This window comes from Neopsephotus bourkii, unplaced genomic scaffold (genome assembly GCF_033783945.1).
Source record: "Neopsephotus bourkii isolate Nb327-2 ecotype Australia unplaced genomic scaffold, CSIRO-AGI_Nbou_v1 NB_1060, whole genome shotgun sequence".
NCBI lineage: Eukaryota > Metazoa > Chordata > Aves > Psittaciformes > Psittacidae > Neopsephotus > Neopsephotus bourkii.
The window spans coordinates 4268987-4290490 of record NW_026901548.1 but is presented as its reverse complement, the minus strand read 5'-3'; the positions used below and the strand labels follow the sequence as shown (position 1 = coordinate 4290490).

Genomic DNA, 21504 nt, shown 5'->3' with positions numbered 1-21504 from the left:
GCCTGGGGAGCTGTCAGCACCTGCCTTGCACATGTGTATGTGTGAGTGTCAGCACACCTGGGTGTGCTTGGAAGGGGAGAGGAAATCCTGTAACCTGGATAACCGAGCATCATTATCTCACAGCACTGCTCTGGAGAGTGACTGGGCTGTGGAAGAGTCCAGGGGGAGCGTGGGCATGAACATCTGCATGGGCAGGAGTGCCTGGGGTGCATGCAAGGGGGATGAGCTGAAGGAGGGATGCTGATGGCAAGTGCTGCTCGTGCTGCAAGCGAGTCAGTGCTCCCAGGCTCCACCAGCAGGATCCATCCCTGAGGATGATCAGGTCAGGGCTGACCCCGCCAACTTGCCCATGGCTCCCTCCATATTCAGTAGTGACTGGGGCACAACTGGAAAGAGTGAAAGGGTTCTGATCCCTCCTCAGCACACCTAGGAGCCCCCAGGGATCAGTCACACCGGCACCCTTGTTGGCCCTGGCTTCCTCCATCCTCACTGACACTGATGGCCCCAGGTATCCTGAGCTCCATCAGTCTCCAGCAGGAGGTCTGCAGGGAGCTGCTGAAGTAGCTTCAGAAGCACCTTGTGTTTCCAGACATGGGAGACCAGGACAATCAATGTTGAATGCTCCGATGCCACATTTGCCTTTCTAAGAAGCCAGAGATTCTGCAAACACCACACGCTGAGATTTATCTGCTCCTTTCTGATTTTTCGAGCTGTTTGGCATAACCGCGGGGCTGCTGCAATCAGGAGGCCAGGGCTTTGCTACTTAAAATACAGGAGAGCAAGCTGGGTTTTCACCTAAGCCAGTGGCTCCGGGAGCTGCAGCGCGTGAAGCCCACATCAAACAGGGTGAGCTGAGAAGTGGCCAGGTCCTGGGGGAATAAATCAGCTGCTGACCTCTGAGCTGGGGGAGAAGCTTTGCAAACGTCCCCAATGTCTTGCAGGTTCTGGTGTGATTGATTGCAGGGCTGGAAACCAGCCCCACACCTTCTTCGCATCCTCATAGGTGGCCAGGATGCAGTGGCCTCAATGCTCTATGGCTGGAGCATCATAAGCCAGTTACCCCATCACCACCAGCAGAAGCACTGGATTTGCAGACCAGTATTTGCAAGCAGAAAAAGGTATTTGGTGCTGGTTTTCTTATTCTTTCTTTTTACTGAAGGGGAGATGTAAGGTGGTTCAGCAGTTGTGAAAGGAAGACTTCAGGACTGCTTATGAGAGTAGGTGCGCAGCAATGTAAATGGTAGCTGTGAATCCCAGTTGTGCCAGCAGTGTTGGGATGGGATTTGAGACACATCTGCTTTAAATTTGGAGTGAAAGGGCTTTGGTGGTTTGTAATTGCCTTCTCCTGCAAGGAGTTTGTGTCTCAGGTTTGTCTTGGTAAATGTGTGTTATCCCTGCCCTGTTTGTAGTGAGCCTGCTCCCTACAGTGAGCAGTGATTACTGCTTCCTGTAATCCCTTTCTGGCTTGTTCTCTGTGTCTTTGGGACTGAGTGAGTGCTGTCTGTATGGTTCTCCATTGATATCTCATATTCTTTGCTTCTGAAGCTATTGTGTGGTTTGGCTGGGGGCCTCATGTATTACCTGGCCAATCTCCTGGCTCAGAAAGATCATTGCCAGGTTTGCAGGCATGCACTCTGGCATCAGGCTCAGGAGCAGATGTCCTGTGTTCAAGGAATGGGATGTCAGAAGTGCTCTGCAGTATGGTAGAATCTGAGCCTCCAGGCACTAGGGACAGATTCAACTGAGTGGAAGAGATGGTTCCACAATGAGCTCCTGATGCCCTGGGAGTTACGGATGGCACAGGATGCTTGAAGTCAGATGTGGCAGAGCCCTGGGTAGCAGCACTGCCAGGGAGCCCTTCTGCCACAACCCCAAGAGGGTGACCCTGAGCTGCAGTCCAGCATTCAGGAGTCCCTCTGCTGAGACTATGCCCAAACAGCCAAAGAGGGAGCATCTCACTGAACTCCTGATTGGGGGGGGTATGTATATTCCCTTTGATTTACAGTCTCCTTTCTGTGGGCTGCAGAGAGGAGTTGTTCCCAGGACTGCAGTCATCAGTGCTACAGGGTTTGGAGTGGGGCTGCCCCATAGGTTGCTGCGAGCGTGGTGGCACAGCGCATCCCTCCTGCATCCCATGCCCCTGCCCTCCCAGCTTCAGCTCGGACAAGTCTCCTTTACCTTGTTGTGAAGGAAAGTCCTTGTGAACTGCTCTAAAGCTGCTGGGTCCCACCAGTGTGCTGTCAGCCTGCCTCTGGCTCCTGCAGGCTGCTGCTCCCATCAACTTGTTGGCTCTTGCAGGGCATTAACCCCTGGGGAGCTGGTGCAGGGAGATGCGATGTTCATGCAGGGAGTCAGCTGGTGGTGGCTGCCCTGACCCTGTTCATGGATGCCTGCAGGGCACACGAGCCCAGCACAGCTGCCCGCCTGTCCTGACCAGTTTTATGTCTCAGAAACAAGGAAATAAATGACCCAGAATGAGATGTTTCAAAGCTGAAAGGCAACCATGTCAGATGTGGTCCTTTCTGAGGCACTCGTGACATCTGCAGCCCGCAGTGATGCTTTTCCCATGGGAGCTGCTCCAGCTGTATCCGGTGGGTGGCTGTACCCTGATTTCCAAACCAGAGCAGCGTGCCAGGCTCAGTGCCATCAGGCTGGGGCCACCTGGGCATCCCACAGCTCAAGAGCATGGAGCTGCAGACACGCACGGTGCTCCAGGACCTGCTGGGGAGCCAACAAGGGGCTCTCACAAGCCCAGTGTTGTCCCGTCCGGAAGGGGATGCAGGAAAATGAGAGCCATTCCCAGCATGGCCTGTGGTTCAGAGGTCTCCATCAGGGAGCTCCCATCTCCATCTCAGTGTTCTGGTGTGTGCTCTGCATGGGGCAGTGCTGCCGTGCTCCCCTGATGCCTGTGAGCTGGCACCAGCCCTGTCCCCACTCCCACCGGCTGTCAGGGCTGGGTGCGATGCCTGCCGCTGGGATCCAGCAGATCCAGTGCCTCATCTCCTGGCAACGGTCCTCCCGTAGCAACTGCCGAGCCACTGAGGGGAGCAGGAGTGGGAGGGCTGCAGACAGGGAGGAGGAAGAGCAGGAGGCCTTGGTGGACTCCCCAGGTACGTGTGGCTCTGGCCGGGCTGTGTTTGTTGCCGGACACTGGACAGGTCCTGCTGGCATCCTGGATCCGGCATCCTGGATCCAGCATCCTGGATCCAGCCTCAGGGGCACCAGGCCATAAACTGGGCTGGGTGGCATCCTGTCCCATGGGATTGGCAAGCAGCATGTATGGGGCTGCTGGCTCCTGGTATTCCCTCAGGCAGTGGGGCAAGCAGGGGCTCTGGATGGTGTTCCCAGGAATGCCCCCCTCCTGGCCAGCCTGCCCAGTGGAGCAGGCACTGCTCTGGTGGAGCTTCCTCTGAGGACATCCTCCCCTCTTCCTTCCCTCAGCTTTGTCAAGGCCAAACCACCCATTGTGCTGACTGGTGGCATCAGTGCCTGGGTCCAGTGGGGTCTTCTCCGGCTGCCCTCAGGCAAGGGAAGCCCATGGCCACAGTCCAGCTCTCCCATTATATGCGTGCTCCTCAGGTGCTGCTCCCCCGGGCATCTCCCACCAGGGCTCATCCTCCTCGCCCCTTGGCCCGTCTTGTGCTTTCAGTTGCATGTGTGTCACAGAGTGAACGCCTCCATCACTTGCTTTGCCCCTGCTACTCCTTTTTTACTGCTGGCCTATTTTAAGTTGCTGTGCTTTGCATTCCTGCCTGTGTCCTCTTTGTTTTAGCAGGGCCTGACCTGTTGAACGCAAACTGGGGCACTCTGATGCTGTAGTCAAAGCTCAGCCTTTTGGTGTTTCCCCCCTGCCTCCCCCAAACCCTCTCTCACCCATCCCCTCCACACCGTGGCAATGGGTGAGTGCATCACTTGAGCTAAGGCCATTCCTCTCCCTGGGACCAACCAACATCAGACTAAGGTTCAGGGCTGCAGTGTGGTGGGGACACAGCCAGGTAAATCAGGGGAACTTTTGTACTCTAAAGGCTGCCCTGTCTCACACCAGAGCCAGCTGAGTATGTATGGAGAGCTGGAGGGAGAGCTGCAGCTTGCATGGACATCAGCATCCAATCCAGCCCATGAATCCAGCATCCTCTGAGCGCTCTGAATCAGAGCGACAAGGAGCCACCCTCTGCCACTGGCTCAGTAAGAGGGGGCATTGATGCCCTGTGCCCACAGGAATCCTCTCCATGGCTGAGGGGGCAGAGCTCTCAGGCACTGGAATCTGAGGGGGCTGCAGGAAAGGCAGCAGAAGCAATAGCAAGGAGGTATCTCTGGGCTGACCTGAAGCCTTCAATTAGTGCTTGGCTGGTGCAGGACCCCTTGGAGGAACAGGAACTGATTATAATGGAATCTGTCTCTGTATGCAGAAAAACACATATTCTTCTACCAAGTGCATCTGTGTTTGTATGAGATGGGTGCAGATCTACCCCAAAAGACAGCCTCTCTGTGGCAGGTTTTCTCTGTCGTTATTGAATTGAGCCTCCCAGAACTCAGTGTAGCCATCTCCAGAAACACTCTGTGTCAGATCTTAAGCAGATGGACTGTGTCTTTCCAGACCGGTGGGCAGACGAGTGGGAAGAGCCTGGGATCGCTGTTTTTGGCCTTCGTATGCCACTGTGTTTAAGAATTTAGCAGCTCTAATTTCAGGCACAGCAGGCAAAGGCTCTCCATGATGTGTCTGGACTGGCCCAACTGAACTCAACTCTCAAGAGAACAGCAGGACCTTGGCTTGACGTTGGAGATCCCAGGCCCCTGGGGATCCCCTGGAATAGTTGGCTGGAGGAGCCCAGGAGACAGAGAACAGAGAGCAACCCCATCCCACAGCCCGGTCCCCTGCCAGCCCCAGTGACAATCACGGCACAGTTCCGCAGATGGATCTGCAGATGGGTCTGCGTTTCTTGGAGCAGTCCCTCTAACAGGGAGTGGGATCCTGGCATGCAGTGATCTCACAATGGATTTAGGGAGGAAGGCAGAGGAAGCATGGAATGCAAAATCCCAGCTAGGCCACTCCTAAGGGAGTAGAACCAAGCTGCAAACCCCAAGGATGCTGGGCTTGTTTGGGCTGCTGAAAGAAAGGGGATGCATCAGCTCTCTATTGATGCCTTACTGAGTAAACACTAGAGAAGAAAGACAGAGTTCAGGTAAAGGACACAGGAATGGTGCAGTGTTTGGAGATGCTCAGGCTGGAAACTCAGGCAAAAGCACAAATCAGCACAAGCTGGGAGGTGCTGCAGTGAGTGCAGGGCTGTTATTCCCCAGGGGCTCCTTACATCTCTCCCCTGAAATGTGTAACAGGAATGGGGAGATGGCTCCCTGCACATTCCAGGCCTCTCAAATTCACTGCTAAAGCAGCTGCATCCCTGTTTGGGCTCCATGTTTCACAGGGGACACTAAAATACTACAGAGAGAAGTTGCCTTCCAGAGCAAGAATTAAGATGCTTGGTGTATTTCTCAATAGACAGACATGTCCGGGTGAGGGGTACTTCCCAGGGAGCAGCCCAAAGACACCCTGTGCTCACTGCTGTGTAGTGTGGATGTGCTCCAGCAAACACCAGCATCTATCTGCTTTGGTAGTGCATTTGTCCAGGGAAGTCACTGGAGACAAATAACTGAGGGTCAGGCAGTGCAGACTGAGGAGAAAGGGTCTTTTGGTGGCAAAGCATCAACCACCATGTCCCTTGTGCTCCCACAGGTCCCCTTCTTGCCTATCTCTTCTAAAGGAGCTGCTGAGCTCCGCACCCTGCAGCATTTACCTTTACAGCAGTCTGTGTCCGTGCACACACTGGGGCTCATCTTCCTCCCATTCTAGTTTTACATGTAGAGATCTGGTTTTACTCTCTCTCGTGTATTTCTGCAACATCCCCTGTATCCCCTCCACCTCCTCCTCTTCTGTCCACCCTCCGGCACGTGAGAACACCACCGTCTGGGACACATCCATGACTCACAAACCCCGCAGCATTCAACAGGAAGAACGGAGTAACCGGCATGACCTGCCCATTTTGCCTGTCTGGTGTCTCCTGGCCCATCTTCCCTTTGTGTTTATCAGGCATCTAAAATAAGTCATGCTAATATGTCTCTTCCTCCCAGGAGTGTTGGGAGGATTAATTAGCTAATGTTTCTACAGTGCTTTGAAGATAAGTGCCAAGTGGGATGATGATAGGAGTAGAAATGGATTCTCTCATCTCGCCTCCTTCCTTTTTTCACGTGGGCTAAAGCAAAGAGCCGATGTGCTCTTCCTTCACTAGGTCACCTGGTGGGGATAGCGTCACCTCTCATTGCAAAGCATGGTGAGGAGATGGTCCATGAGCAGAAATCATGAACGGGGAGTAAATGGATGGGCAGGGAGAAGGAGGCCAGCAGAAGAAAGCAGCAGGGTTCAGCCCGGAGGTTGTCACCAGCTCACTGGGTCTGAACCATGCCTGGGATCTCTCTGGCTTGGGTGGGAACAGGGATTGCAGCACTGACCCCTGGTACAGAGCCCTGATACAGCAAAGCCGCTACCAACTGGCTCAGTGGAGACATCCATCCTTAGGGTACAGGAGAGGTGAACCCTGCATAGATGGCTCAGGCCTGAAGGGCATTTGACGTTTCTTAGGCAAAACCAGACTTTCTTACAGAAAACCGGGAACAATTTTCTCATGGAAAGAATGAGATTTTCTTGTGCAGGAAAGTGTTTCACCCACAGGGCACCTTTCCTTCTTTATTCCAAACTATGCAAAAGGGAAACAAACTCCATTTGTTTCACCCAATTTCTTTCACTCATCTGTGCCAACTGCCCCAAAAAGCATCCAGCTCTCTGGAACATCACAGCAGCTATCCCCATTCCAGAGCAATACAAGGGAAACTGAGGCAAAGCTTCCCTGCCTGAGGAGGGGATGGTATTTCAGGCTATAGAATTCCCACCAGCTGTGCCCCGGCCCCAGCTCTGTCTTGTTGTACATCAACAGCGAATGAGCTCTGGCTTTGTCTGGGCTGGGGAATACATGTTGTAACTGGCGATGTTAATTAAGCGGTAACCAGACTGATGGAGATTTATTTCCAGGCTGCCTGCTAGAAACGGGTGAGACACATCAGGGGAATGGGAAATCGACCTTCTGCTCGTTCCCTGTCTTCTCCAAACAACCATTCATTAATGTGGTGGAAGCGATGGGGTGGGCTCTTCCATGCAGCCCTCCCCTGGGGCTGCTCAGACAGGCAGGAAGCATCTCTTCAGCCTGGCTCTGGAGCCTGGTTGCCATCTCCCTCCATCCCAGGTCCTGATCCAGGAGCTGGCACTGGGCACAGTTCAAATGACTGGAGTTCCCTCCCTGGCTCCATGCCTGACCTTCCCTATCCTGTGCCACCATTTCCCCATATCAACAGTGATGGTTTGATTGAGAGTGATGGGTTTTGCACTTCTTTTTGCTGCAGAAGAGGCCAGCAGCCCTCACTCCAGAACCGGTGCCTCCAGTTGGTACAGGATGCCCTTTTTTTCCCCACACCTGAGCTATGTGAACTACTCCTTGACATATTTTCCTCCATCTGGCTTTGCACACTGTCGTACTTTCTATCCCTGCGTTACACGGCAGGCTGGAGCATGGAGCCACTGCACTCCTGAGGCCTGCTTGCCTGCATGGAGCTACCTGGGCTCTGCTGAACCCCACACCGCTCCCTGTTTCCAAGCAGATGATGCCAGAGGGGTCCAGGCTTGGGGAGAAGCAGCAGCTGCCTGAAAAAGCTCCGAAGGGCTTTAGAGCACTGTCTGGCTTAGCACTGGGGCTACGGGCTCCATCTGCTCCCTGTCTCAGCCAGCAGCCTTGGCCAGGAGCAGAGGGGAGCCCCGCAAGGGGAGGGGGAAGAACAAGCAGCACTTCCCTTTTAGATGCTTTTAACCCTCGAGTTTCAGGTGCCCTGCGAACAAAGCCCCCAGCCCACACACAGTCCCCCGGTGAGTGCCCAAAACCCGCACAGCAGTCGCCCATAATGCCTTTATAAGCTGCTTTCTTTCAGATGACTGTTCCTGCAAGAAAGGGAGGGGGAGGCATGATTAATTTTCATTAGCCTTGTAAATAATAAGCTGGTTTCCGCTAGTCTTGCCCTGTAATTAGGGCTCTGGTTCCAGGGCCCTGCAGAAGGAAGCTGAGATTTGCCGGTGACTCACGGGAAGCTGGGCCAGCCTGGACATCCCACCCTGGGCCAGGAAAAGGAAAGTGGCCCCTTGGGAGAGATGGAGCTTCCCGTCATTCCGTAGGGGAAGGGAGCAAGGGCAGTGGTCCTCCAGGGGGAGAGGGAAAAGCCCACCCAATTGAAGCATAGGCTGAGCTTTGCACATCTTCATTATCCAAATGAAAACGAAAGCAAAACTTGTGGTTCGGGGCTGGCAGCAGCTGCCCCAATAGCTGGATGTTGAATATGGATGTGGGATGGCCTCGGGCTGTCAATGACATGGAGATGAGGTAGGGAAGGAGCACCTGGATGTTTGCATTGAATCTGAGGCTGAAAGACCTGGAGCCACCAAGGCCACAGCCTAAAGCACTGTGGGAATACCTGCTCTGGAAGGTATTGAAGGTACCAAGCCCCTGCAGCTGAGGACACCGCTCATGGTCAGGTGTGGTCTTCTGGGCAGTCTTGTGGTTGAGGTCTCAAAACCTCAGGTGAACAAGAGGGGGAGTTTTGAAGCCTCTATTTTGGTGCCTGCTTAGCAAAAACTTTCCTGCTTTTAATCTGAAAATGCTGCTTTGATGTAATTTAAAGAAAGAGCAGTATTTTACAGGAGAAAGATCGAACAGCTAAAAAAACCCAAACCGACCCAAACCTGTATTTTATTATTTTTATTATATAACCCCCCAAAATGGCCACCCTGATCCCAAAACACCCCCTGGGCAGGATCATGGAGGAGCTGCAGGAAGCACTCTCATACAGAGCAGTTTTCTCTCCTTCTGGCTGCTGCCCTGTCCCTGGAATAAAGAGGGACTCATGGGTCTGAGATGTGGCAAACAGGGAACAGGGAATGGCTGCTTTGGTTACTCTTCTCCCTAACACGAGGGCAAAGAATCGCATGAAATGATCCAGGTGGAATCCTTTTTCCACAAGACAAATTCACTGTGGAACTCCCTGCCAAGAGGTACCAGAAGCACAAAGCTAAGGAAGATTTGAAAGAGGAAAAGAACAAGGCTAAAAGAGATGCGGATGAGAAGAACATCTCTGCCTCCAGGAGGGGAAAGCCAGTCTTTGGGACCTTTGGAAAACACAGTGTCCAGGATACCACCAGCATGGGGCACCTCCAGGAATGTCTCCATGCTGGCAGCATGGATGTAATCCCTCCTTGGGCTTGTGAGGTTCTCCATTCCCCCTGCATGCTGCTCAGAGCGGGGTGGAAGTTGTACTGTCCAGCTCGGGCAGCCTGGGAGGTGAATTGCAAAGCCAGGCAGGAGCCATTGGTGAAGAGCACATCTTCAATGCCAATGTGCAAGAAGATGCACAGGCTCAGCAAGGCAGCAGCCACTTGTGGCTAAATACTACTGGAGCCCACCTATTCTACAGCCCACCAGAAGTCTGAGAGCAGCAAGTGGCTTCTGTGCTGAGTATGGGCCATGGATGAGCAGGACCTATGCCATGCTCTGCAGAGGAGCCCAGTCCTACAGCCTCCATAGGAGAAGGTTCCTACTGAAGATCTAAGACACAGCCCCTTCTGGGAACAGTTTTCCGAGCCCAGCAGATGCAGCAAACACCCTTCTTGAAAGAGCTGTTTGCTAAGGAAAAACCAATTGGCACACTAATTAGAAGTGACTGATTAAAGGACTAAAAGGGAATTACTCATCTTGTTAAAGGCAGGCACCTGCAGAGCTCTTCTTGCCATCAGAGCGACAGCATCCTCCATGCCACAGAGAGGACACCTCTGCTCAGCAGTGCAGGCGTGTGAAGCACAACCTCTCCTCCAGCACCAACCCAGAGCCACCCGCCTGGCACATCCCAAGGAGCAGCAGCACATTGATCCAGCACAGGCAGTGAGGTCGGCTCTCTTCTACCACCAGCATGGTCTGCTCTTACTTGGGTTTGCCACAGATGGCTTCTCCATGTGCTTCTTCTTTCCCATCCCTTGCAAAGGCGCAGCCAGGTGAGAAGCACAGAGCCTGGGAAGGTCCAAGTGTTCCTGCCTCAGTGGCACCCAGTTAGGCAGTGCACGTTATCCCAGATGTCATGCCAGAAGCTTTGCCAGAGCACCCAACAGCACAGAGGGGTGGCAGAGCCAGCGAAGGGACAAGGGTAAGGGTTTCCCAGTGGGAGCTACACAAGCACAAGGCTTCCTGATAGGAGTGGTTGTGTGGCAGATCTGCTTTAGGGAGTTTTTGCCGGATCGGGTTGTGTCCAGTCCCAGAGAGATGCTGCTCTCCATCTCTTGTTAGCCTGAGCAGACGAGCAGTGCCAGGGAGGGAGAGCAAGGAGCATGGGCAGATTGTTCAGGTCTTCTCTGCTGCGTAAGAGTAGGCTTTCCTCCCATGGAGCTGCATGGTCAGGACACAGGCACTTTGCAGCAGGACCCCAGCCAAGAGCAGGCTCCTCAGTATTCCCTGGGTGAGGAAAGCAGCGAGAACAGAGATTGCAGAGCTGCAGGCTGGGAACAGGCTGGGAGCAGAGGACATGGCTCCAAGGCTCCTCTTTGCAGCCGTATTTCAGCACGCAGCTCTCAGCACAAGTCCCTCCAGCTCCTCATAACAAGGCAACCTCTTCCCATGCATGTCACAAAGATGCTTGGCAGGCTCACTGGGATGAGCTGGTGGGTTGTGGAAGACCCCCTACATTCTCCTCTTCTACTTCCTCTGCCAGGACACAGATCTGTAAGCCTTACAGGTGGGTATGACTCAAAGGCTGACCTTGTGGGCCATGACATTCAATGTCCCTCTTTGCGCCCTCGTTCCTCCCTCAAGGTGTTGATTTTAACATTTGCTGATTTTAACACTCCAATTATGCAGCATTCCTCACCAGATTTTGGGAGCACAACTAGGTCGAATTCATGTCCATATGTGAGCAGAGTGCATTATCCAGGCTCCCTGGCATCAGTGTGAAGGCAATTAAAGCATTTCTTCTCTTTGAGTCCCTTGCTGGCTGGACCAATTTTATTCTCAACATCATGATGTCATGTTAATGAAGGCTCCTCCATCCCTTCTACTTGTCCTTCTCCTTCATTGTTTCATATCCTGTCCCACACCCTCCTTGCTCCCCATGCCCTCTGAGGAAGGTGTCCATCCTGAACATCATCTCATGAGCTTCTGCTCCCCCATGCTGCCAGCCAGGCACTGCCCCAAGAGCCACCTTCTCCCCACCAGAGCCTCACCACCACCCTCTGCATGCCCAGGAGTCTCTGAGGTCCATTGTTAGTGTGTATTAGTGAATCCCTCCTCAGTGATGACAGGCTTGTGCAAACCCAGTGTATCTGGGTCCGGGGGAAGGAATGTGACACCCAGCTCATCAGTGGGTTCCCTCAGTAAGAGCATCCCTCTTCTCTACTGGGCATCACTGTGGGCACGGTTATCTGACTGCATGGACCAGAGCAGCTCAGTTCTGCTGCATCCAGCTGCGTCCCCCATCCTGCCAATGGGAACCTCAGAGCTGCTGTCAGGTCCCCTCTATGTCTCTGAGGTTCCCTTTGATTGACAATAATATGGGATTGGGATCAGTCTTTTACACCCTCGGGTAGTCAGCGGTCACCATGGGTGGATCTTTCGCCTCACCCTCTTGCTTAAATAATAAATCACAGGTAAGATTAATGTGCACTGTCTTTGTGTCCAGGGTCCCTTCCTGTTGGGAGAGCAGGAAGGGGAACAGCACATGCCATGTGCTGTAACCTTGTTTCCGTCCTCCTGTGACCCAAACAGAACTCTTCTGCTGACAAATCATCTGCGTGGGGACCTTTGCAGGGTACCAGAGTGCCTCTGCCAGCTCCTCTCAGAGAGAGGAACACGTTCCTCACAGTCCAGCAGGACTTTGCCACTCCTCCCACCTTTGCCTGGTTGTTTCCTCTGGTGCTTTCACGCACATTTTCCATTCATGCCTCCAGAAGAATCATGATGCTGGCTACAGATCTCTTCCTAACAGCCACCTCTCATCTGTGCTCTCCACAACATCTTTTTTGCCTTTCTTGAATGTGAGGCAGTGATAACTCGAATCAGACCCCAAGCATCCTTCACACAAAATCTCATTCTTTCTGGGAGACCCACAAGACCTAAATGTGTTTGTTTTATTCAGAGAAACGGTCATGAGATTAGAGGTACAGGAGCACACACATATTTGTTTTCTTCATTCCTGTTGCAGGATTTGCACAGAAGGATGCGATGGCCTATTTCATAAAGGAAAGCAGGCCAGAAGTTTGTAATGACTGTATCTGAGCTTAGAGTCTGTAAGGCAAAGTATTAGAAGGAACTCAAGTTGGTGATGATAGCAGGAGGAGGGGAGCATTGTATTCAACAGTGCTTGCAATCACTGGCAGCCTGCACGCCTGGCTGTGCTCTTCACAGCATCCTGTGCCTTCATTGCCTCAGGGACCCCTGCTTGCCCCCTGCTCCCCACCACTCCCCTTGGTCTGCAATCTACTTCCCTGGGGTTACACCACCTCTCTTAGTGCTGTGTGTCCTTCAAAGCGTGTAGATGAAGCCCTCAGTGACATTGACAGTGCTGGGGAACATTTGGACTTGATGATCTTAAAGGTCTTTTCCAGTCTGGTTGATTCCATGTTGTCTTCAATCCCACCCGCTCCACAGAGCAGCCGTGATGTAAAGCAAGCTGCTCCTGAGAGCAGGAGGAAGAGGGGGATGATGGAGGTGGATCGCTGGGAGTTAGCTTAATGTCATTGTGCTGGTGGCACAATCGTTCATTTGCATTTCCTTGGGGCATTGATGCTGATATTAATTAAAGGTAATTATAGCACAGCTTTCTCGGTGCAACAGTAGCACGCAAAGACGAGAGCAGTATTACAGGCAAAAATATTCCTTCCTCTCAAGCTTCAGTGGCAGCTTCTATTTAAAGGAACCTGTTGGGTGGGTGGAGGCCTGGAGCCCAGGCACTGCTCCTCCCATCCATCAAAGTCACCCTATGCCAAGGGGTACCAATATCATCACCATTCCTAGAGGATCCCAGGTTGGTGACATAGACATGATGGGTGATGGTAGCACTGAACAGGTACTTCCAGCATAAGTAGGTACTGGGTGTGATACAGGATGTTGGGCACTAGTGGTGGATACTTGTGCACCCAGGAGGGATGCTGGCAGCACTGACAACAGATGCTCATGACTTTAATGGTGGACATTAGTGGCTCTAATACACAGTGTTACCCTTCACAGCAATACCAGTGGCATTAGAGCAGAAGAGCAGTGGCTTTGCTGCTGGCAGATGGATGCTGATGCTACAGATGGCTGTAGGTACCACTAGCCATGGATACTGGCTGTGATAATGGCTATTGCAGGCTCTGGATTACTGGCTCAGACCTAACTCAACTGACTAGTAGGTGGAATTCACTTTTTATGTGGAGAGAGCTGTGAAAAGGTTGGGTGGTATCAATGCAATTACCACTGCGTGGCCCTTCTGCAGCACGCAGGCTCGTCATACCTTGTCTTACCACATTTCTGAGCAAGGGATGTGTCATTCCCATCCCTTGCTTCTCAGCAGTGAAAAGCTGAGCTCCCCAGATTGTCCCAGCATCGTGCCTGCCTCTTCTCAATGCAGAAGAGCAAACACGCCTACCATGGGAATTAATTGATGTAAACCCCAAATAATATTTAATCTCACTGATTGTAATAATAATATAAATAAACAATAGTAGAATAAATAAATAAATAATGATATAATAAATAATTCAGGCTGTGATCTCTGTTGCAACGCACAGATTTCTGAGGACATCAAGAAACACCGGGGGCTGCTTTTCCCCCCATATTTATTTGCTTTGCTTTTCGTAAGGGAACATTTTTGTCAGTTGTTTGCAGTGCAGCTGATGGTGAATGACAATTAAGAAGGAAGCACAGCGCTTTAGCTGCGATACAGTAGCACCTAGTGACCAGATGGAAGAGATGTACAGTGTGAGCTGCTCGGGTTTAATGAGCAGCGCTGGTAGGTGAGGACAAGAGGCAGGGTTTGGCAGGTGAATAGCTAGGACACACCAAAGGCACCTGGCTGCCATCTGCCACCCCAGTCAGGAGGTTTGGCCCCAGGATTGTCCCTCCTGCCTTAGCAGACTGCTCTGCCATGGCTCAGAGCAAAGTGATCAGCCCAGATGAGGCACAGAGGGTTACGGAATCAGCCCTGCTCAGGACAGACAAGGAAGGAAGGGACAGCAATGGGCAGCAAAGGGGTTTCTTGAGGGATTATTCCATGACAAAGAAACAAGGGCAGGAAAGTCAAAGAGCACTTTGGCAGTCCTGTGCCCCCGCGAGAGGAGCACGGGCATTTTGCATGTTCTTTTCACCCAGGTGATTTCCAGTCTATCCTTTCAGTCCATGGAGATACCTGGGACCCTTTGATGCATCTCGCACCTTTCCCACGGGCATTACCTCACCTCTGCATGTAGGATGCTTTCTCGCATTTGCCTTATGCCTTTGCTAGGACTTAATGAAGACAACCTGGGTGTCAGTCAGAGCTGTCACGTCTTTGCAGCATCACCGTTATGGCCTGGGACATTTGGCAGGAAGACATCATTCTGCTCTTTGTGACCTGAGGATGTTTTCCTCTTTCTCTCTGCCTGACAGGTCTTCATGAGGGACAGCTCTGGAGGGACACGAGGTGCACAGGATGCTGAACCTGGCCTAGACCCCAAGCCCAGCAAGCTGTGAGGTACAGTATGGCTCGGGGATGACTTCGGGAGCCAAGGGGGGTACAGGGTGGACAGACAGAGCTGTGTGCTTGTGGTACGAGGGGCAGCAGAGCAGGAGGGAGCAAGGGGAGCTGGAGGGGGTGTCTCAATGAGAACCCTGCCTCCATCCTGTAGTGAATCCTGCAAGGCGCCCATCACTAAAATAAAGTTATGAAATCTAATTCCGATTGCTATAGTAACGTCACGCCTCCGCGCTGACCTACTTCGAGACAAAGGAAGTGCTCCCGCAGCTTGGAACACACAGGAGGCTGCAGACGAGCCTCAGTCTGTTCTCTGGGAAGAGAATGGCAGAGGGAGCTGCTGGTTATTCCCCTCCTGCTTCCCCTTGCCCCAGGACCCTCAGGCAAAGGGCAACCCCTTTGTCTCAGGCGCTGAGCAAATCTACTGCGGGAGAGCTTCTCCATCCTGCATCCCAATCACAGGCTCCACCTAGCTTCCTCTGGGTGTTTAGGCAATGGGAACATCTGCCCTGGAGCAAAGCAACGTCCTTGCAAAGCTGCAGAGACCTGGTGATGCTGCAGACATCCCCGTTTGGAGCACCCCGTTGCTGCTGTGCCACAAACACCCAGGGCAAGGAGCCTGCCCCTGCCCTCCCAGTTGTCCTCACCTCCCCATCATCTGCTTAGTCCTTGGTACTGCTGGTCCTGGGGCTGCTGTTTGCTCTGGTACAGTGAGACAGGAGGATCCTGTCCTTTTACAGGGACATTTTACAAGGGCAGGTAGTGACAGAACAAGGGGAATGGCTTTAACCTGACAGAGGGGAGACTGAGATTAGATATTAGGAGGAAGTTCTTCACTGTGAGGGTCATGAGGTTGTCCAGAGAAGCTGTGGCTGCCCCATCCCTGGCAGTGTTCAAGGGCAGGTTGGACACAGGGGCTTGGAGCCACCTGCTCCAGTGGAAGTTGTTCCTCCCCATGGGTTGGAAGTGAATGAGCTTTAAGGTCCCTTCCAGCACAAACCAGTCTGGGATTCTATGATGATTGTATGACCTGGCTGGTGGTGTGGGGCAGGGTGATAGCACAGAAGGCCAAGCAGAATGGCCTGCCACCTTCTGAGTCAACAGTTGTCAGTGCAAGCATGGACAATCTCCATCCCTAGGAGTCACAGCATAAGCAAGGAAGAGCAGTCATGTTAAGTGCTTTTCATCATCTACTAGCTCCATGGAGGTCCTTGCAGACACGCACACATACCTCCAGGCCTATTGAACAGCAAGGACCAGAACAAATCAGTTTGGGTCCCAAATGGCCTCATTAGCTGCTCTTCCAGACAAGCTAGAACATGCATCATGTTGTCACCAGCATGTGCCGTAAGTGCTCTGTAAGGGAGCAGAGACTGCAGGTGAGTACCAAAACAGTGACCTCTGCTCACTGGTCCTTCCACTCCATCTCATCAACTCTCCTGGAAACTCTCCCTTATTTGTCTTGCCTTCATTTGCCTCCTTTGACCTACTTAATGCTTTGCATTTCCTTCTTCAGAGCAGATCCCATCTTCAGGAGAACTTTGAGAAACTTCTATTTAGGGACAAATAGGTTGTAAAGTTTCTGGGGTTTTGTTCCCCTGAGAGGTGATTATATTACCAGTGACATTTGCATGAAAATAAGGTCTCTGCCTCTCTGAAGAGTTCATCTGCTCCTCCAGCTCAGTCAACACCTGCAGCCAAAGATCTTTGTCATACTGCAGCCATTTTGTCACAGCATTTGGTTGTGCTGCTACCAAAGAAAGAAAGAAAGGGAAAAAGAGAGAAAGAAAGAAAGAAGGAATAGTATCTAGAGCATATAAGGAAGAAAAATTATCACCCTTTGTTTTGGGATGGCCCCAGTCAGATCCTGTCCCTCCCCATCTTTGCTGGCAGTCCCAGCAAAGATATCCCTTTGCCTGAAGAACAAGCAGGAGACTATTGAGGGTCCCAGGGTTTGGGGCAGCTATCGCAAGACCTTGGGATTCCACATTAAAAAGGCACAAAGCACTTACTTACCCATGAAGTGAGATGTGAGGAGATCATTCCACCGGTGACATAGGGCTCAGTAGCATTGAGAAATCAGTGCTGCACACTCTCTTGAGCTCCTGTGCTAATGTAGCCCATGCTGGGGTTTGCTTCATGTAGCATTAACTGTCTGGAAGCTGGATTTGTAGATGAGCTGGGTGAGCCCATTGGGACACCTTCAGGCAATGGGCATACAGGCCCTTGTAAAGCAGTTCACCCACCTCCTAAGGAAGTGCTGCAGGTAGATGAGACCCATGACTTGAAGAAACCACTGTCTCCCTCCACTGTTGTGCACAGAGAAAGTGAGGGGCAAAGGGTGGGTGTGATGCTGTCATACATGCATGTATGTGGATACATCCATGTAATGCGGGTATGATGCTGATGACAGCATCACACCCACATTATGGGAGTCCACGTAAACCCCATGGGTGCTCCTCAGGAGACCCTGGCTTAGGCTCCTCTCAGCAGCCCATGGTGGGCAGCATTGCCTGGTACCCACCACCCCTGGGACAAAGCTTCCTGTCAGCAGTGGGAACCTTCCCGGGGCAAAGCGAGCAGCAGAAGGAGGCTGGCGCAAGCTCTGTTGTATAATGAATTGTTCTAAGTAGAAGCTGGCTATTTTTATCCTCTGCGATTAGATTCTGAACTCTGAATCATCATTAATGCAACACCCTGGGAGCCGGCGGCCCCCCTCGCTGAATGCCACATGAAGTGTTCCTGCTAATTCAGGGAACATTTGAATTCATGCGTGTAGGCAGGACCAACGTCACCTCCACCACGGTATACAAGCTTTAAAGCTTCTTGCAGCAGGGCGAGGGGAGTCATTTTTCTTCCGCAGGTTGCAAATCCTTTATTCCTTATCTAGCTAGTTATTAGCGTGCTGCTAGGTTTCTATATATAAAAGCCACCCATGTGTTTGCAGCCAGCTCGGATGGCTGGGCCGAGGTTTACGTGGGAGATCATGCTATGTGGAGCTCTGGAGGAGCGGATGAGCAGAGGGCAGGACTAGTTGACACCAAAGGGTGCATGCAAGCGCCATCAGGACAGGGATCTCTTCCTCCTGAAGGACTTGTGCCCTGAGCAGTCCCATTTTACAGGCTGCTGCTTCCCCTGCTGTTTCTACCTGCCTCCGCTGAGCCGTATACATCCCTCCCCAACCCATCCTGTTCAAGCCAAGTTATGATCTCAAGAGATGCTTTCCAACCTAAACAAGTGCTTATTATACAAATGCCAGCCAAGAAGCCTGGGTGAAGGTCTGGCTGTATGTCTGGTGCCTGGTGTTTTGCACAGGCACCGTGGTTTTGTGGTGTATTCTGTTCTTTAGATGGGACGTGACAGAGGTTGGGATGAGAAAACCGAGCTCTCTCAGGAGGAGGAAGGTTCAGAGCAAGGATGCAAGCCCCTGGGCTGGCATGCAGCGTGGGGGCAGCAGCTTTGGTGTTTCCACAGGGAACTGACTTAGAAGGTGTTGGAAAGCTCTGCTGGTGGGAATAGCAGGAAAGCTATGGATAAGCTGTGAGGGGGAGGCAGAGAGGAGAGGGAAGCAAGGGAAGGGAGGAACGATGCTTTTGGCTGTGATCTGGGGAAGAACAAAGAGCTCTTCAAGTACCGTGATTTCAAGGACTTGCCGAGCCCTGTCTGGCTGGGCTGGATGGGCAGCCATAAGCTGGGCAGGCCCGTGACAGGTAGGATAGGACAGATAGCTTGGAAACCATGCTTTGTGCCTATCTACCCTGCATTGCAGCTGTCTCCTCCATCCACTTCCTTTCAGTTGCCTCCTGCTCTGCCCATAGTTCAGGCCAGCCTAATCTCTCTGCTGTTAAAAAAGAGATCGAAAAGCAAATATTTGCAGTCATTGAAGTATCTGTTACAGCAACAGAGGCTTTTCAGCTCACAATGAAGATGTGACTCAGTCTCCCTGAAGTGGAACGAACCAGCTCCCACCAGCTCCAGCAGCCCCGAGGCTGGCCCCATCTCCCACTCACAGTAGATGAACACAGCATCTGTGGGTCCTCCAGGAGAGAAGCATTGGCAGCGCTCAGCCAGGGGTGGAGAGGAGCCTCTGCTGAGCAGGAAGTTCTTCAGGCAAGGCTATCATCTCCTGCACTGGAGGCTTCATACCCTGCTCAGTGTCTGGAGCTGCAGATGTGCTTTGCAGGAGGGGAATTCAGTGCAGCAGGTCTGACTCTGCACATGGGCAGCTCCAGATGGGGTTCAGAGTGGTTTGGGACACACAAAACCGCCATAAATCAGGTCAGGTCACTCACAGAGACCTCAGCAGCAGCAAAGCCATTGGGAAGAGGAAGGGCAACTCTGAAAAAACACAAGCTGAGGGGAAGGAAGGTAACGGGGCAATGCAGCAAACCCAGCCCCTTCCCCTGCATCCTCTCCAGGCCCTGTTATGGGTCTTCTCCTGCTTCCCATTCCAGCGAGAGCCATCCACCTCCCTGCTGTGGTGACCAGTTTGGGGCTGAGGGATGCAGTGAGGCCCTGGGAGGCCTCCCTTCCTGGTGTGAGAGCTGCAGGATCATGGATTTGGGAGATTTAATTTCCAGCTTTTTCATCCTCCCAAATTAAAGAGATGGTGGGGAAGAGGCTTGTGGGGTTTTTCCCTTCCCTGACCCCACGTCTTAGGAAAGTGCCAAGGATTGCAGAGAGTAATCAAAATGTAATGAAAACAGTTTAATCCATCTTAAAGGGCAACCAGCTCCCAGGGGATGCAGCAAACAGTGCATGGTGGGCACCAGGAGAGCTCCCTTCACTTTTCCTCCATCCCTGCTTGTCCCCATAGCCCCTCAGCCGCTCCTCCCTGACCCTCTGCTTCTTGAGCTGTCCTGAGCCAGTCCGGCCCCCAGCCCCACTCTTCCCTTGCAAGCTAGCCTTTCCTTGCTTTGCATTTATTGTCATTCCTGTTATTTCGTTTCATTTCATTCCATTTCCCTATTTAGTTTGGGTCCTAAGGCAGTTCCACTTCATCCTGGAGCCCAGTGAACAAAGAAGCAGTGATGCTAATCTGCTCTATGGCAAAGCAGTCACGGGGCTGAAGTCTCTCTCAGGAGTGCCTGGGAGACTTCAGCTTCAAATATTGATTGCCCTTTGAGGGAAAAGACGTATTTACTATCAATATCCAGAGACATCCCATTATAATCAAATCAGTGCTGTGTTGTCTCCCTGGGGACTGTGTGACTCCTGCAGCGTAACGTGATGGGAGAAGCACAGCATCCATCAGAGCTGGGGTGGCCTCAAGTGCACAAGCCTGAGTGAGGACCTTGCTGGGAGCCTGGAGCTGGGGCATGGGAGGAAGGGGAAAAGAGGCCACAGTGAGCAGAGCCGAGCCTGGGCAGAGCAGGGGGGTATTCAGGAGGGTTTGGGCTTTACCTCCAAGTCAAGCAGGGCTGAGGATGCCTATGTGTGGCTAGGTGGAATGTAAGGACCAGATGAATGGCTCATTCTGGAGCCTGTCCTTCTACACCCCATCCTTCTCTTGTGCCCAGAGGGTTTCCTTTCTCCTGGGGCTTTTTGTCACCTCTCTTTAACCACTGTGCTGATGCCAGCTTACACAGTGTAAGTACAGAGCTGCCTGGCACATCCATGAGCACTTCTGTGGCCAGCAGCCACTGCTGCTCCAGCAGCTCACACGGGTGCTGTCCCATGGGTGCTGTCCCATGGGCAAGGGACTCCAGAGAGGCTAATGCACCAAGGGCAAAAGGATGGCACCCACAAGTACCATAAGCAGCCGGACCCTGGTCAAGGCTAGCATTGCACTGGGTGTTTTGGCAGGAAAAGCAGGTTTACAGTTATCCCTGAGCTCAGGCTGGGATAACACCATGTCCTCATCCCCAAAACACATGGGATCCTACGACCCACTCCATGGGGCTATACAGCTTCCCAGGGTTGTTTCAGGAGAGGTGGGACCCCAGGAGCAGGGTTTGAAGGATGAGGAGCAGGAGTCTCTGTCTACGCTCGCTGTCTTCAAACCACTGCTTTAGAAAGACCAAAGCTTTGCTTTGCCAGCCCACTGGGAGTAAGAGTTGAATGGAGACTTTAAGCCATGGAATACACAGCACTTCTCTTTCCTTTGTGCCTCCAAACAATCATTTAAAGCCCTAACTGCTTTTCATTATTAATGTGCTTTTCCCTGTGCGAGGAAGGAAAACAAGCCTGTCAAGTCCCGTCGTTCACCACCGATTGCTGACTGCTCCCTGCACCAGTTTGGTCCTCGCTGCTTTTGCTGACCAGACTGCATGCAGGAGGATGAGCTCCTAGGGGAAAACCAGAGTCAAATCTGTGGCTGGACAGGGAGAACCCAGGAGCTCTGCTGCTCCCAGGACACACCATTGTCCTCCTTGTTCCCTAGGAAAAAGCAAATTAGGGCTTGCTTTCTCTCAAACTCCCTGGAAGCTCTGAGGTTCAGGCACTATTTTCCCTTCCAGGTGCATTTAGGGAATACTGGATCATCCTGGGGTTGGCAAATGCACACACCTCTGTCATTGCAGCCCCCAGAGCAGTCCCTTATCTCACCAAGGAGCAGCCGTTCAGCTTCACGTCCGTGTTTTGGGTCCCCGGATTTTGAACAAGCAGGATTTTGAACACGTAGCCTAGGATCTCAGCCCCCAGACTTTAACACCTGTAGGATGC

The 21504-nt window shown here is 52.3% G+C and overlaps 1 protein-coding gene across 6 annotated transcripts in view; it reads left to right on the top strand.

Moving 5' to 3' along the window:
• The window catches only part of DLGAP4 (DLG associated protein 4), a 128161-nt gene that overhangs the window by 52759 nt on the left and 53898 nt on the right, over window positions 1-21504 (top strand). For all 6 annotated transcript variants that reach the window (XM_061361684.1, XM_061361681.1, XM_061361685.1 and 3 more), the window contains exon 3: window positions 14757-14841. The gene's annotated coding sequence lies outside the window, so the exon portion shown is untranslated. The remainder of the gene's footprint in view (window positions 1-14756; window positions 14842-21504) is intronic.